This window comes from Ictidomys tridecemlineatus, chromosome 10 (genome assembly GCF_052094955.1).
Source record: "Ictidomys tridecemlineatus isolate mIctTri1 chromosome 10, mIctTri1.hap1, whole genome shotgun sequence".
Classification (NCBI taxonomy): Eukaryota; Metazoa; Chordata; class Mammalia; order Rodentia; family Sciuridae; genus Ictidomys; species Ictidomys tridecemlineatus.
This window is the reverse complement of record NC_135486.1, coordinates 107327695-107345429: the sequence shown is the minus strand read 5'-3', so window position 1 is coordinate 107345429 and position 17735 is coordinate 107327695.

Genomic DNA, 17735 nt, shown 5'->3' with positions numbered 1-17735 from the left:
TAAACTAGGTGTGTACTGAAAACTACAGATATTTACTGAAGAAAGTAAAGGAGACACCAATCAATGGAAGGACTGATTGTGGGCTGGATGGCCGGCTCTTGCTAAGTTGTCCACTCCCCCAGAGCAGTGGCAGATACATGGAAATCCCTGTTGAAACAACAGTGATGATGTTTGCAAGAATAGGAAAAAAAATACATCTTCTTAAATGTATCTGGAATATGGAGGGACCCAAAATGGCCCAAACAATCTGGAAAAAGAAGAAGAAATTTGGAAGCCTTACACTTGCTGCATTCAAACATTGTGCAAAGCAACAGTACTCAAAACAGTGTGGTACAGGCCTCAGCACAGACCTACAGACTGATGGAGTAGGTTACAGAGCTCCAGAAACGAACTCTCACATGTATTTTTTTTTAAGAGGGTATGAAGACCTTTCAATAGGGAAAGGATAGACTTTTCAACGAATGACAGTGTTAAAATTGAATATCCAGCTGGGCATGGTGGCCCACACCTGTAATCCCAGCAGCTCAGGAGGCCGAGACAGGAGGATCTTGGGTTCAAAGCCAGCCTCAGCAACTTAGTACAGCTGTAAGCAACTCAGTGAGACCCTGTCACTAAATAAAATATTTAAAAAGGGCTGGGGATGTGGCTCAATGGTTAAGAACCCCTGGGTTCAATTCCAAAAAAATAAAAAACCCAGAATACCCTGGGGTTGGAGTTACAGCTCAGTGGTAGAGCACTTGCCTAGCAAGAGGGAGGCACAAGGTTCCATCGTCAGCACCACATAAAGAATAAGGAAAATGATTAAATAAATAAATGAAGATATTTTTAAAATCTGACTATCCGCGTGAAGTTGAATCATTACTGTCTGGTCTATTTTCCGATTTTATTAACACAAGAAAACCTCAGCCTGGATAACTTTTAAAGGAAAGGAGTTTGTTTTGACTCTTGTCTCGCTCTGTTCTTACAAAGCCCCCAGGATCCGCTCACGGGGCTCCTCCCTCATCCATACGGCCCTCCAAGGGCTCCACTTGTAAACACCAGAGCTGGGCCCAATTTCCTATACTCCTGACACCTCGCGGTGGGGATTAAACTCCAACATGAGTTTCAGCACCAACGTCGCCACCACCCACGACAGGGAGAGACCTTAGGGCTGGACTTACACCCTGCAAAAAGACACCGACCCAAAAATGAGACCACAAGCCACACAGCAGGAGAAAATATTCCCACAAGACAGACCCAGGACCGTTGCCCCAGATGCGCAGGATCTCTTAAAACCGACAAGCGGATGGAAAACCAGGCTGAATACCACTGAATGGACTGAAGTCCCCCAGCACCAAAGAGGGAGTGGAGGGATGGGAACTTGCCTAAACTCAGGAGCACCTAACCACTGAGCCACACCCCTAGCCCTATTTTGTATTTTATTTAGAGACAGGGTCTCCCGGAGTTGCTTAGTGCCTCGCTTTGGCTGAGGCTGGCTTTGAACTCTCCATCCTCCTGTCTCAGCCTCCTGAGCCAATGGGATGACAGGCATGTGCCACTGCACCCGATGGAAGTGGTCTCTTAGTTGGGGAGTCAGGAGGGCAGCAGGCCCTGGGACGTGCTCTCTTGGCCCTGCAGGAGGTGGGCACCTCATTCACTACCCTTGTGCCCAGGACATGTGACCCAGTGAGAGAGGTCCTGTTGGGTTATTTTAATTCCCACTGTACAGATGTTGGAGACAGAACCCAGAGTGGGCAAGAGACCTGTCCAAGCAATTTAACCAGGAACCCAAGACAGGGAGCCAGATCCCTTGATTCCAAGCCGGGCAGGTGGTGAGCTTGCCCGGGCTCCTCCTGAAACAGCTGGGCAGGACAGTCAGCCTCGCCCGGGGCAGATCTCTCCCTCCACTGCCTCCTGAACATTCTCATAGTGGTTGCAAAATGCTTCAGAGCTGGTGGTGACCACAATAAACGACAGGCACACCCTGCTGCCGTGACTAAAAAAAAAAAACGGTCCATTCACTGAATTGGAAGGGAAGCGGGGGAGGGGCTCAGACATGTCGCAATGGGGACCCTTCGGGTTTCCAGGAAAGCAGGGAGTACAAGGTGAAGGAAGTAATGAGTAACCAGAGACCGTTAGGCAAAGTTCAGAAAACCACATGGGAGGGCTCTCACGGGACAGGGAGTGTGAGAGGAAGGAGAGGATGACTGTCACCGGGCATGCTGCGAGAAGGGGGAAAGCCCTCGCTGTCACTCCAGCTGTGACTGTGATCTCCCAGTCTGTTTTAGCCACCCCAGGCCCCACCTGAATACCTGGGAGTAGGAAGCAGGAATCAACATTAAAAATCAAATGACAAGCCAGTTACAGTGGCGCACACCTGTGATCCCAGCACCTCGGGAGGCTGAGGCAGGAGGATGGTGAGTTCAAGCAGCCTCAGCAACTTAGTGAGGCCCTCAGCAACTCAGTGAGACCCTGTCTCTTAATAAAATACAAAAAAAAAAAAAATTATTAAAATTCTTCTCTAATCAACTCTAACGTGTAACCATTTATTTAATGGCTTTGCCCCATCCAGCCATGGGAAAGAAAGATGCAGATTTCCAGCATAACATAGATGGGGCACTACCAGAGGCTCCTCAGCCACAGTTTCTCTTTTCTGAGTTTTTAGTTGCCCACAGTCAACTCTCTAGTTCAAAAATATGAAGTGGAACATTCTAGAAACAGGGAGTTGACGTGGAACTCAATAGATGATGAGCAGAGAAGAGACGTGAAGACAGATAATCCCATCGACAGGTGGAAGGAGGTGGGGCGATCCTCTCCGCAGCCTGGGGAGAGGCATGGGGTCCTCCCAACACTCTTTTGTGACTTAAAAAAAAAAAAAAAAAAAAAAAAAACAACCCTGCAGATGGCAGGGAGCGTCCTTAGTCACACAGAAGGGTCAGTCTGCTGAAGCACCACAGGCTGGGGCTGAAGTGACGGGCAGTTATTCCTGGCAGTCCAGGGGCAGGAAGCCCAAGGCTGGGGATGGGCAGGACTGGCTCCGCCAAGAGGCCACCCTGCCTCTGTGGCCTGCAGACGCCACCTTCTCCCCATGTCCTCACAGGCCGTCCTCTGTGTCCATCCTGATCGCCTCTTCTTATGAGGACCCCAGTCATCTGGGGTTGGGCCACCCAGTGACCTCCCCTCCCCTCATTCCCTCTCTAAAGGCCTCTCTCCAAACACAGGCAGTCTGAGGTGCTGGGTGGGCCTCGGCACGTGGGCTCTGAGGAGACACGATTTATCCCATAATAAGCACCTATCCAACACCCAAAGGGAAACACCTTTCTTTTTATTATTGTTAATATTAATACAGAGAGCAACACTGACTTCTTGATTGCTTTTTTCTTTTGGTAGCAGAGATCTAAATCTTTTTAAGCTGCATGTGTTAACTAACACATAAAAACATAAAAATCGCCCATATTCGTGGGGTGCCACGTGATGTCTAATACACACACCCACTGCATGCTGACGGAATCCCATTAAACACACCCAGGTCCTCGACTTTGGTCATTTCTTTGTGGTTAAAGAAACAAATCCGGAATCCTTTCTTCTGGTTCTCTGAAATGTACAGTTCACAATCGTCATTAAGAGTCACTCTGTTGAGCCACGGTAAGGCCAGAACTCGGGGCTCCTACCCAGCTGTCACTTAGTACCTGTCAATCAACTTTTCCCGGTCCTCCCCACCTCTGTCCCCAGCCCCTGGTAAACACCATTCTCTTCTCCACCTCTGAGATCAGCATTTTTGGATTCCACATGTAAGTGACATCATGGTACCTGGCTTATGTCACTTAATACACCATCCTTCTGTTCCATCCACGTTACTGCAAATGACAGAACTCCTTTCTTTTCATGGATGATTACGATTTCATTGCATGGACACACACTTTAGCCACTGATCAGCTGATGGACAGTTGTTTGTACAAACACCATTCTTAATAGTATAAAAGCACAATCCTTTTATGCTACTTTGTTTCATTGTGAGTATATATAACCTTTACTCAAAAAAAGTAACGTTTTTTTAAATTAAAAAAAATCCCATCAATCAACTTTGCTTTTTGCTTTAAATGGGGACCAATGGCGTCACGCATTTTTTTTTAATTTTTTTATTTTTTTATTGTTGGTCATTCAAAACATTACATAGTTCTTAATATATCATATTTCACAGTTTGATTCAAGTGGGTTATGAACTCCCAGTCTTACCCCGTATACAGATTGTTGTATCACATCAGTTACCCTTCCATTGATTGACATATTGCTGTTCTAGTGACTGATGTATTCTGCTGTCAGTCCTATTCTCTACTATCCCCCCTCCCCTCCCCTCCCCTTTTCTCTCTCTACCCCCTCTACTGTAAATCATTTCTTCCACTTGTATTATCTTGTTTTACCCCTCCTTTCCTCTTATATGTAATTTGTATATCCCTGAGGATCACCTTCCATTTCCATGCACTTTCCCTTCTCGGTCCCTTTCCCTCCCACCTCTCATCCCTGTTTAATGTTAATCTTCTTCTCCAGCTCTTCGCCCCTACCCTGTCCTTGGTTACTCCCCTTATATCAAAGGAGTCATTTGGCATTTGTTTTTTAAAGATTGACTAGCTTCACTTAGCATAATCTGCTCTAATGCCATCCATTTCCCTCCAAATTCTATGATTTTGTCATTTTTTAATGCAGAGTAATACTCCATTGTGTATAAATGCCACATTTTTTTTTATCCATTCATCTATTGAAGGGCATCTAGGTTGGTTCCACAATCTTGCTATCGTGAATTGTGCTGCTATGAACATCGATGTAGCAGTGTCCCTGTAGCATGCTCTTATTAGGTCTTTAGGGAATAGACCCAGAAGGGGAAGAGCTGGGTCAAATGGTGGTTCCATTCCCAGCTTTCCAAGAAATCTCCATACTGCTTTCCAAATTGGCTGCACCAATTTTCAGTCCCACCAACAATGAACAAATGTACCCTTTTCCCGCATCCTCGCCAGCACTTGTTGTTGTTTGACTTCAGAATGACTGCCAATCTTACTGGAGTGAGATGGTATCTTAGGGTGGTTTTGATTTGCATTTCTCTGACTGCTAGCGATGGTGAGCATTTTTTCATGTACTTGTTGATTGATTGTATGTCCTCCTCTGAGAAGTGTCTGTTCAGGTCCTTGGCCCATTTATTGATTGGGTAATTTGTTATCTTATTGTCTAATTTTTTGAGTTCTTTGTATATTCTGGATATTAGGGCTCTATCTGAAGTGTGTGGAGTAAAGATTTGTTCCCAGGATGTAGGCTCCCTGTTTATCTCTCTTATTGTTTCTTTTGCTGAGAAAAAACTTTTTAGTTTGAGTAAGTCCCATTTGTTGATTCTAGTTGTTAATTCTTGCGCTATGGGTGTCCTATTGAGGAATTTGGAGCCCGACCCCACAGTATGTAGATCATAGCCAACTTTTTCTTCTATCAGACGCCGTGTCTCTGATTTAATATCAAGCTCCTTGATCCATTTTGAGTTAACTTTTGTGCATGGTGAGAGAAAGGGATTCAGATTCATTTTGATGCAAATGGATTTCCAGTTTTCCCAGCACCATTTGTTGAAGATGCTATCCTTCCTCCATTGCATGCTTTTAGCCCCTTTATCAAATATAAGATAGTTGTAGTTTTGTGGATTGGTCTCTGTGTCCTCTATTCTGTACCATTGGTCCACCCACCTGTTTTGGTACCAGTACCATGCTGTTTTGGCGTCACACATTTTTGCAGGGAATCTAGCGTGTGGATCTCAGAATGAACAGAGAGGAGATTCAAAAATCACTGAAAAAGTTAAATATGTCGTATTTGTGAGACTAGTTGGTGTGGCTGGGTCTCCAGGACACCAAGGGGCAGGGGAAGCAGATTCTGACAGGTTTTGTTCTCAGCAGAGACCACCTCGGTCCACAAGCTGGAGTTCTTGGCCTTTAGGGGGACACAGACCATAACTCAGTATGTCACGGTGTTTGTGAGTGACCGCCCCCTTTATCTGGTTCCAAAGCATTGGCACTGCTCCAAAGTAGGTTACCTGTATTTACACACCAGGTTCGTCTGGTTCAAGTCCCGCATGCTGCAGAGTTGGGGGGGGAGGGGTGGGCAAACTACCCTCCCTCTGAAACTTACCCTGAAACACAGCAAAAAATAAAATGGATGGGCAGATGAATAAAGGGGTGGCCAGACAGGCAGAAACGCAAATAAAGCAAAATATTCATTGTCAAATCTAGATTTGCTATACACTGTTTTATTTCTTTTTGTTGTCCCAATTTTCTGTATTGGAAAACCAGCAGGATAAAATTATGGGAAGAAATAACTGAAAACATTTTTAAAGAGTTTAAATAGCCTTCAAATAGTTCCCCTCTGTACTGAATTCATCAGGGTGACCCCCCCAAAAAAATTCATGTCCACTGCCCTTCCCTGGGCAGGCCAAGACAAGAACTGCAGCCTCCAGACCAGTCACCGTCCAAAGTGCATCCTTCAAAAGTTCGCACCGCCAGCCCCCGTGGCGCACGCCTGGAACCCCAGGGCTCTGGAGGCTGAGGCAGGAGGATCGGGAGTTCAAAGCCAGCCTCAGCAAAAGTCAGGCACTAAGCAACTCAGTGAGACCCTGTCTCTAAATAAAATACAAAGTAGGGCTGGGGATGGGGCTCAGGGGTCGGGTGCCCCTGAGTTCCATCCCTGAGACCCACACCTACTCAGGCCACTCCAGAATCTGACCCCTCTCCCCAGCCCAGCACCACCTGCCCCTTGTCTGTGTGCAAAGTGGTACCCCAGGTGTGTGGCTAACACACCCCAGGCGACCTTGACCTCCGGCTCCCACATCTGCCCTCTTTCTCTCACAAACACCTCCTTGTCTTAAGGTTCCAATCAGGAACTTAAACACGGTGGGTTGAACACATGCAGTCCCCCTCGGCTTCCTGAAGCCCCACTAAAATGCATCAAAGGGATTTCTTAGAAGGCAAAGAGCCACAGAGCATGAGGGAAGAGACAAGAGCCAGGGATTTCAGAAACCTAGAAAGTAGATGTGACCGAGAATTGTCCTAAGCACTTTGTCCACACACTGCAGTGCTCAGAGAAGCCTTTTACAATGAGGAAACTGAAGCACAGAGAGGTTAAGTCACTTGGACCAAGTCACACAGAGCCAGGATCTAAACCCAGGGGGTCTGGGCTGAAGTCTGCCCTGAGGCTCTGCTGACAGGCAGAGCAGAGAAGTCCAGGGCTGGAGCCCATAGCACTAGGCATACACAAGGCAAGCAGAGCTAGCGGTGCCAGTGGGCCCCAAACAGCTCAGCAACAGAAGGCACCTGAAATTGTCAGGGGAGAGTGGGCTGACGGCCAAAGGATTGCTAGACCCCGTCCTCTGTACTGAATTCATCAGGGTGACCCCCCAAAAAATTCATGTCCACTGGCAACCTCAGAATGCAAACTTACTTAGAAACAGGGTCTCTGCAGATGTAATCTGTTAGGATGACCCAGCGCAAGCTGGGCCCTATCCAGTGATTGATGTCCTCATAAGAGGCACAGAGACACAGCCGGGGGAAGGCTGCAACGTGAAACTGGAGACACAGACTGACTTGAGCTGCCACAGGCCAAGGGGCACCCAGGATGGCCCACAGCCACCGGAAACCAGGGAGGGACGTGGACCAGGCTCCCACTCGGAGCCTCCAGCGGAAACCGACCCCGTAGGTGCCTTGAGTTTGGAGTTCTGGCCTCCAGGACTTCCTCGATGGACAGCACCAGGCTGGGTCCTCCTGGATGCTGGGGTGGGCACTGAGAGGATGAGAGGGTGAGCCCTATGAGGGATGAATGTTTTAAGCCACCAGCTTTGCCATGGCGGCCACGGGAAGCGAACAGGGTCACCCTCCAACTCAGCCAGGCCACAGGCCTCCCGTCCCCTGGATCATGAAGGTCGGAGTCGGGTGTTCACGAGGCCACCGCCAGGACAAGATAAGAAAATCAGGTCCATGTCTTCACAGAGCGACCATCCCCAAGGATGCTCTCAACAAAGGTGACCAGAAAGGCTGGCTGATGTCATCGCCGGCACGATCGGTTATTATTTTTGATCAGTTCCCAGGGCCAAGTAGCGATTTGGGGTCCGAACTGTGGAAGTCAGGCCCCAGGACACAAAGCAGAGAAAGTGTATGGAAGAAACACCTGCGGCGCCTTTTCCATAGAAAATTTGATGACCAGTGATCCAGCCTGGCTTCAAGCAGCGTGGACAAACCAGGCGTGTTGGGGCACACCAGACATCCCAGCAACTCCAGAGGCTGAGGCAGGAGGATTGCAAGTTCAAGGCCAGCCTCAGCCACTGAGCGAGGCCCCAAGCAACTCAGTGAGACCCTGTCTCAAAATAAAAAGGGCTAATAATGTGGCTCAGTGATTAAACGTCCCTAGGTTCAATTCCTAGCACCAAAAAAAAAAAAAAAAAGAGGAGTCAATGTGAATCCAACACAATCAGCATGGAGATGATAGCAACACCAGTACCAACATCAGCATCTAGGAGGATGAGGTCAACACTCACCCTTTGTCTCTGATGGCCGGCTTTTTTGGTCCCAGGGAAGAGATTCGTAGCTAAGTCCCACAGGACCATCCCCAAGGAGGGATCAAAATAGCCTCCGCCTTGTGGAAGACACTGCTCGGTGTCCCTCATTCAGCATCCACCTGAAAAGTCCCTTCTATAATTTAAAACCAGAAAGGGCCTCTCTCCAATGACAAGCAGACCAGCTCTCTTCTCTATTAAATGATGCGACTTGCACAAAGCTTCTATTTCCCTCGTTTGCCCAGGCTAATAGGAGTCCCCGGTGATGGATTTAGCATTTCATTACAGTGACTTAGTCCTGGAGGAAGCCTATTTGTTCCTTTGAATGGTTCTCATTTCCTTTTTTTCTTTTCCAATCATCGTATTGGATGTGTCTTTTATTCTAAGCGGCCTTTGTTGTCTTGGGGAATTACCAAGCCTGAGCCACACAAGGCTTCACTACAAATGGTTTTGGAAGCCCGTTAGTAAAAAGATCAAGAGTGGGGAGCCAAACCTTGTCTGGGAAAAGAGTGTCCGAGTCTCCCACCCAGAGGAAGAAAGTGAACAATGCTCAAGGGCGTAGGAGCCCGAGCAGAGACACAAGCCCGTGTGGATGTAGAAGATTCAGGAATAGAACCGAGAATAAGGAGGCTGTGACATGCGAAACAGGAAGCAAGGAAGGAAGGAAAAGTAGGAAACAAGATGTGAGATGTTTGCAGAATGCTAGGAGTATCAAGAAAGAATTGAACACTGGTGGACTTTGCAGGTAATGGGAGCAATTGCCTTAAGACGGGGAAAGTAACCCTAAATCTGCTTAGTGTTTTGATGTAAAGAATATGCATTTCCATATGAGGGCATACGTTTCGATTTGCAATCTGGAAATTATTTCACGGAGTCCAGTTTACATAAAGCTTTGTGCAGAATTGCAAAAACAGACAATAGGTTTGCTCAAGGTCCCCGTCCTTGACCACAGAGAAGAGATGTCGAGATTCGATTTTTTGATAAAGTTTCTGAGAACTCTCATGCCTAGCCCCGGGGCTGAGAGTAGGGATTTGCAGTTCACTGTTCTCCGTCTCTGTAACTGAGTGTCAATTTAAGCTAAAAGAGGCAGAAACTAGGTTGCTTGTGACCTGCCCGGTGTTCCAATTTCCAAATTAAATGAAAGAGGATACATTTCAATAACAAAACAGAGGCATACCCATATGACCAAACGACACACCAGAAAGATAAAAAATTCGCATTGAAATGCACACTTGAAAATCATTACACCCCAGGAGTGGGGGTAGGAGGGGAGTACCTCTTGTTTTCTCACCGTTTTTTTTTTTTTTTGGCTTTAGCTAAAGGAACAAATTGACAGATCTCTCTTCCTCCAGCCATCTGTCCCCTGGACTTTCTCTGATTCTGTATACATTTCTTCTGCCATAACTTGTGTCCCACCAGACAGTTTCCCAGGGTGTAGAAAATACAAATTCTGGCTCTCCTGGTCAGGTTATGCTTTTAACGTCAAGTTCAGAGTCATCTGAAGGAATTTAGTGTGTGTTTACTGCATACAGGGCCCTAACGTACACTACCAGGAGCCGGACACAGCCCCGTCTCCCCTTCCCTCGCCCAATACCGTCTACAGATTTGTGAGACATCCTGACATCCTATTTTAAGCTTGGAGCCTGGAGCTAAAATTCAGAAGTTTCTGGGAAGAGGTGTTAAGTTTAAATAGGACAGTCAAGGTCAGGAAGAAGAGCGCATTTAATGACAAAGTTCATTGATATAAACCGAAAGGGAAGTTGGGAGTCTGTGCAACTCATTTTCCAGCCCCGCACGCACGACCCAGCTGCCTGCCAAACCCTGAAAGAGGAATTGGTTCAAACAAGTTTTGTGGCCCAAGGCAAAATGAGTGGTGTACTGGGTTAAAGAGGAACCCCCCCTCCCCCGCCACCCCCGCTAAAAATCTGTCCAAGTCCTAACACAGTACCTGTGGATGTGATCTTATTTGGAAATTGAATCTTGGCAGACCTGAGTTAAGGATCTTAATTAGGAGGTCATTCTGGATTGAGGGGTGGGCTCCCCAATTCAGTGACCAGAGGATGGACAGAGAGATTGGAGACAGAGGAACACAAAGAAGAAGTCATATGAAGATAGAGGCAGAGGTTAGATGTGCAGGGCCACAGGTCAAGGAACTCCAAGAACTTCTAGAGCCTGGGGGAGGCAGGAAGAATCCTCCCCCAGAGCTTACGGAGGGAGTGGGTTATGCCGACACCTTGACCTAGAACCAGGAGAGAATAAATTTCTGCTGTTTCAAGCCATCCTGGTAGGAATTGGCGGTGGCAGCCCGAGGACCTGAATCCACATGGTGTCCAAGCTAACTGGGGCAGGAAGGCAGAGGAAGGGGAGACTCAAGCAAGATGCACTTTGGGTGGAGATCTTCTGAACCTCCTGCCAGAGATAAGTCATCAGAGAGCTACATTCTTAGGGGACAGGCTTGTCACCTCAGAAAGAACCAGCTCGTTGCAAAAAAAGCTTAAAACAATTGATGCAACCCCAGATGAGGAAAGCAGCATGATTCAAAGTTCATATCCACAACACGGGGAAAGAAGAGAGAGGAGGGAAGGGGAGAGAGAGGCGTGGGAGGCGAGGGAGAAGTCGCTCCTTCAGCAAGTGTATCTCAGGCAGCTGCTCTTGTCTAAACAGTCATGTGGACTTTCAGGTGCAATAATCCTAGGGGAAAAAAAATATTCTTTCCTTATTAGAACTCAAAATCTACATAGGAGAGAGAAGGCAAGCGCTAGGGAGTGATCTTGGCCAAATTATATTGTTATATCGTATGTCATGCGCATGTGCAAATAGGTAACGACAAATCTCACGTTTAATTAGCTTTTTTCCCCGCTGCTGGGACTTAAAGACTAGCCAGAACAATTTTGGAGGAGGAAAAATTTATTGGAAGTTTCCAAAGTTTCAAAGGGTTCAATGCATAGACAGCCAGCTCCATTCCTCGGGGCTCAGGGGTGAGGCAGAACATCATGGCGGAAGAGTGGGATGGAGGGAAGAGGCTCCCAGGATCATCAGGAAGCAGAGAGAGTCTCCACTCACCAGATACCAAATATAGACCCCAAAGGCATGCACCTCAGGGACCCACCTCCCCCAGCCACACTCTACCCACCTTCAGTTACTACAATCACTTAGTCCCATCAGGGGATCCATTCGCTGATTAGGTTAAGGCTCTTGCAACCCAATCATTTCTCCGCTAAGCCTTCTTGCATTGCCTGCAATGTGAGCTTTGGGGGGGATACCTCACCTCCAAGCCATAACATCCCATCAGTACATACAACTATAAGGCACCAATAAAAAAAAATGTGGGAAGAAATCTAGTTAGGAACATGTGAGTCAATTCCCTTGATTCATGGTATTGAGAGCCAGAGAAGATTCTAGAATTCCACGTGTTGTTAACCCGAGGGTTTCTTAGGTGTCCGTGCCCTGCCATCCTCCCTTCTGAGCACTTGAGATTCAGCAGAGAAGACGAGGAGCAAGGTCTCTGTTCTCAGAGAACGTACATTGGGGGCGAGGGATGATAAACAAACTGGGAAATACACAGGGGTCAGATGAGCAATGAAAATTCACCAAGGAGAAGTGGCAGGCAGTGACAGAGGATCATCCAGGTGACAGGTGACGTGGCTGGCAAAGGCCCTGGTGAGGAGCTCATGGTGTGCTGAGCTTGGAGAATACGCAGGGAAGGGTTAACACAGGGGCCTGTGTTGTCCAAACCCTGGCCCTTGACCACCTTCTGGGAAGGATGTGCTAAGCCCTGGGCATCTCCCACCTGGTAAGAGTATCTTGTATACCTGGGACTAATAGGCCACACCAGGTAGCTGATGCCAACAGTGTGAATTATGGTGGGGGTCTTGGCCACAGGGTATCAGTCTGCAGGAACTAGAGGCTGAGTGACTAAGGCCAGTCACGTGGGTGCTTCAGCGTTACATGACCAACCCTCAATAAAAACTCCGGCCCCCCACCCGTGGGTGAGCTTCCCTGGTCGACAGTGAGTCATGGGTGTCTTCCCACCTTGTTGCTGGGAGAACCAAGTGCTGACCGAACAATTCTGCAGGAGAGAACAAAGGAAAACTTGTCCCGGGCACCTCCCAACTCCGTCCCCAATTGCCTTTTACCATTGTGAATTCAGTCTGCTCCCTTTGGCTGTTATGAACCAGCTTTTCTAAGTCCTTCTGCCAAATCACTAGATCTGATGATGGTCTCAGTGGAGAAACTGAAGGAAGAAGGTTCCAGGCAAAGAGAACAGCTAATGCAGAAAGTAGGGGAGAGGGTGCAAATAAGATTTAGATCAAGGGCCACCAAGGAGTCTGCCCAGGCCCACCCATCCATGTGGCCGGGGAAAAAGGACCAGAGGGCAGGTCTGCAGAGCCCCACCAGAGGTTCTGCCTGTAGCAGCCTGGGATGGGGGCACACACTCAGGAGCCTCCCAAGCATGGTCTCGAATCCTGGCTGTGCCCTCATTTGCCGCCCCCCAGACCCAGGAAAGATGGTGCATGACAATGAGCAGGTTCCTGCTGGGGATGAGGGGGGCATCCCAGGTGGGGGGTGGTCGTCTGAGGGACTGTGTAGGACATGCCTCCGAACGGGGTTGAGGGGCAAGGAAGCTGGGACATTCCCCACCAATCCCCACCCTTCCCATGAGAAGGATTGCTCCTTTAGCACGAACCCCTGGCACCTCCCACCCGTCCATTAGAGAGCCAAGCACATACCCTGGGGAGGAGAATTCCTAAGTCACCAAAGTACCAGAGGCCCTCCACGTGGAAACCATCCACCAGGACGCATGTGGACCAAAAGCCCCAACTCCAACAGATGTGTGACAGATGTTTTACGTCTCCTTGCCCCTTCTTGCCTGGAGCATGCATCCCCAAACCTCTCAAAAGAATAGAAGTAATGAGCCAGGCGCAGATGGTGCACGTCTGTCATCCCAGCAGCTCAGGAGGCTGAGGCAGCAGGATCCTGAGTTCAAAGCCAGCCTCAGCAAAAGTGAGGCGCTAAGCAACTCAGGGAGACCCTGTCTCTAAATAAAGTACAAAATAGGGCTGGGGATGGGGCTCAGTGACCAAGTGCCCCTGAGTTCAATCCCCAGTACCCAGAGAGAAAAAAGACAGAGAGAGAGAGAATAGAAGTAATGAATAGGAGGTTAGAAATATTGATAGAAGGAAAGCTTTTTTTCCTCTTTCACCATCAAGTACCAAGCCTGGTAGGAAAGCTGAAGTGTGTGCGGTTAGCCAATCAGATGAGAGCAAGGGTTTCAACTCAGCATTTCCCTCCAGCCTGCAGCTGCTGATGCCGTCCTTACCAGTTCCTTCCAAAGGCCCGCGGCTCCCCCGGTGGACCCCTGCTTGTTCCTGGGGATCCAACTCCCGGCAGGGACACAGCATGCGGAGTTGCCAGGATGGAGCAGAGGGACAGGTCTGGAGGGAGGGAAGACAATGGTGGCAGGAGCCAGCTGGAGCTGGAGCGAGCCTCCAAGGTCAGTTCACCCTCTGCATGGGCTCCCAAGCAGGGGCCACCACCCGAGTGGGAAGGAGGTCGGAAGACGGTGAAGCCAAGCCCTTAAGGCCCAGGCCCCTGCAGCTTTCCCCAGAGCAGCTTGGTAAACTGAGACCATGCACTCACTCAAAGAAGGGCCCTCAGGGCCACAGAGGGTCTGTCAGCCACAGCGTGGAACAGAGGAGGGGCCATCGGAGAAGGCAGGGAATGAAAGGTGGGAATCTGCAAGCTTGGAGAAAACAAAGGGACCGCTGAAACAGTATTAGGAGGAAGTCACCCGGGAGCCCGTCCCCAGGGTCCCACGTGGGGGAGAGAGCCTTCACTCACCCACTGGACCTTGGAAGCCCCTTGGCTCTCGGCTTCCCCGTCTGTCCCTTAGCTCTTCATGTTCTTCCTTCCCAGGCAGCAGATTCTACAGCCACGTTCAGGTCCTCCAAGGAAGACAGAGACCCGAGGCAGAGGCGTGGATCCAGCAGAAGGCAGAGACAGGAGGTACTCCAAGTCAAAGTCCACGGCCACAATGGCTGAATCCCCTTGAAAAGTAGACCAACTCACAGCCCCACCAACAATGGGTGAGCGGTCCCTCTCCCCCACATCCTCGCTAACATTTGTTGTTACTTGTATTCTTGATTGTTGCCACTCTGCCTGGAGTCAGATGACATCTCAGTGTAGTTTTTTTGGGGGGGGGGTGGCGGGGGGGAATACCGGGGATTGAACTCAGGGGCACTTGATCACTGAGCCCCATCCCCAGCCCTATTTTGTATTTTATGTAGAGACAGGGTCTCCCTGAGTTGCTTAGGGCCTCACATTGCTGAGGCTGGCTTTGAATTCGCGATCCTCCTGCCTCAGCCTCCCTAGCCGCTGGGGTGACAGGCGGGCAGCACCGCACCCAGCTCAGTGTAGTGTTAATTTGCATTTCTCTCATTGCTAGAGATGTTAAATATTTTTTCAGATATTTGTTGATCATTCATACTTCTCCTTTTGAGAAGGGTCTGTTCAGTTCCTTTGCCCATTTATTGACTGGGTTATTTAATTTTTTGATTTGTCCAAATGTTTTTGTTGATATGTGGAAGCTAAACCACAATAAAGGAGAGGGGAAGAAGAAAAGCTCAGTGGATTAGACAAAGGGAACAAAGGGAAGGGAGGGAGATGGGAATAGAAAAGACAGTAAAATAAATCTAACACAATTTTACTATATACACATATGAAGATACCTAAGTGAACCCCACCATCATGCCCACCCACAAGGATGGGATACTAATTAGAATAAGATATATTCCATGCTTGTATAATTTTATCAAAGGGATTTTACTGTCATATATATCTATAAATTAGAAGAGCTAATTTAAAAATAGAGCTGGGAGTGGTGGCACATGCCTATAATCCCAGCATCTTGGGAGGCTGAGGCAGGAGGATCGCAAGTTCAAAGCCAGACTCAGTAACTTAGGCCCTAAGCAACTCAGTGAGACCCTGTCTCTAAAGAAAATATTAAAAAGGGCTGGGGTTGTGGCTCAGTGGTTGAGAGCCCCTGAGCTCCATCCCCGGTACTAAAAAGAGAAAGAGAGAGAGAGAGAGAGAGAGAGAGAGAGAGAAAATTAGACCAAGACCTCAACTGGGCCCACAAACCTAAGGAAGTTCAAATTATAATCAGACCACTTTGGGCAGGTTGAGGATATGAACTTGGCTCTTACAGAAGAACTCTAGGACCTATTAAACATCAAGGTTTCTTTGATAGCGTCAGCCCTCTTAGAATACATTTGTTGATATGGAATCTAAAAAGCAGACACTTCCATGCTCAGAAATTGTATTGGCCAAAGTAAAGCTTATGTTCATACCCATTATAATCTAAGGGCCAAGCACAGTGGCACACACCTGTAATCCCAGCAGCTTGGGAGGCTGAGGCAGGAGGATCTCCAGTTCAAAGCCAGCCTCAGCAAAAGTGAGCTGCTAAGCAACTCAGTGAGACTCTGTCTCTAAATAAGATATAAAATAGGGCTGGGGATGTGGCTCAGTGGTCGAGTGCCCCTGAGTTCAATCCCCAGTACCCCCCAAAAAAATCTGAGGGGGCCTTATCAATAAGACCCATTGCTACTGAAGCTGCTTTAATGCCTACAGGTGACAGAATTTTTCAAATATTCCTCCAGAAGAAGGCAAAGATGATGGGACACCCTTAGCACCTTGAAGGACTGATGGAAAGGGATTCTCCTTCTTTTTTATTTTCTTTCATTTTTTTCTCTCTTATTTTTGGCATTTTATTTTTTGTTTCATTTTTTATTTTATTTTTATTGTAGCAATGGAAAGTTAGTGGCATTAAGCACAGTCACGATGTCATGCAGCCAACACCACAACCCACCCCCAGACTCTCCTCACCCCAGACAGAGACCCTGCACTCTTCAAACAGAACACATGGAACCCTGCACCCCCTTCCTCCCCTCCCTCCCCATCCCTGACAACCCCCATTCTACTTGCCCAATCCTCCAGGTCTAGTTTCCTCAAATAAGGGGACTGCATAATAGTTGTCCATGGTGTATGGTTTATTCCACTTAGTATAATGTCCCCTGGTTTGGTCTGTGTCAGCCTCTTTTTATAGTTGAAGAACATGCCACGGTGTATAGAGATGACATTGTGCTCCTTTAATCCGTCCATCTAGAGACACTTGGGTTGCTTCTACCTCTTGGTTTTCCTGAATAATATACTGCTATGAACATGGATGTAGAAGTATCTGTTTAAATCCCTGTTTTCGATTCTTTGAGATATATATGGGTATGGAATTGCTGGATAATTCTATGTTCGGCTTTTTTTTTTTTTCTTGGTACCAGAGATCAAACCCAGGGGTGCTTAACCACTGAGCCACATCCCCGGTCCCCCCACTTTTTTTTATAAGATTTTTAAATTTAGAAACAGAGTCTTGCTAAATTGCTGAGGCTGGCTTTAAATGGGTAATCCTCCTTCCTCAGCCACCCAAGCCTCTGGGATTGCAGGCATGCGTCACCACGTCCCGCTTCTGCCTTTTGAGGAACTACCAGACTGTTTTCCATAGTTGCTTCACCATTTTACATCCCACCAGCAAGACTCGGCGGGTCCAACATCGCCACTTCCTTGCCAGTGTTTGTTATTTCCAATTTTTCTCATTGTGACCAGGATGTGGGTATGAAGTGGTAGCTCACTGTGGTTTTAGTCTGCATTTTGCTGATGACTAATGATATTGAGGGGTTTTTTATGGGCTTTTTGGCCCTTTGGAAAAATTTTATCTTTGGAGAAATGTCTATTTAAGTCCTTTGCCCAATTTTTTTTAATTGAATTATCTTTTTGTTATTGTTGAGTTGTAAGAGATCTTTACCTATGGTGGATATTAAGTCCTTATCAGTTATATGGGTTGAAAATATTTCCCTCATTCTATAGGTTGTGTTTCTATTCTCTTAATAGTCTTAATGCACAAAAAGTGTTTCATTTTGATCAAGTCCAATTTAGCAACTTTTCTTTGGGTGCCTATGTGTGGGGGTATAATATTTAAGAAACCCTCACCAAATCCAATGTCTTAAAGATTTCCCCCTGTTTTCTTCCAAAAGTTTTACAGTTTCAGCTCTTCCACTGATATAGATGGTCCTCCTCCTTTAATTTTAACTATTTTTTAAAACTATCACAGCTCTGATGTTAAGGAAACAAGAGT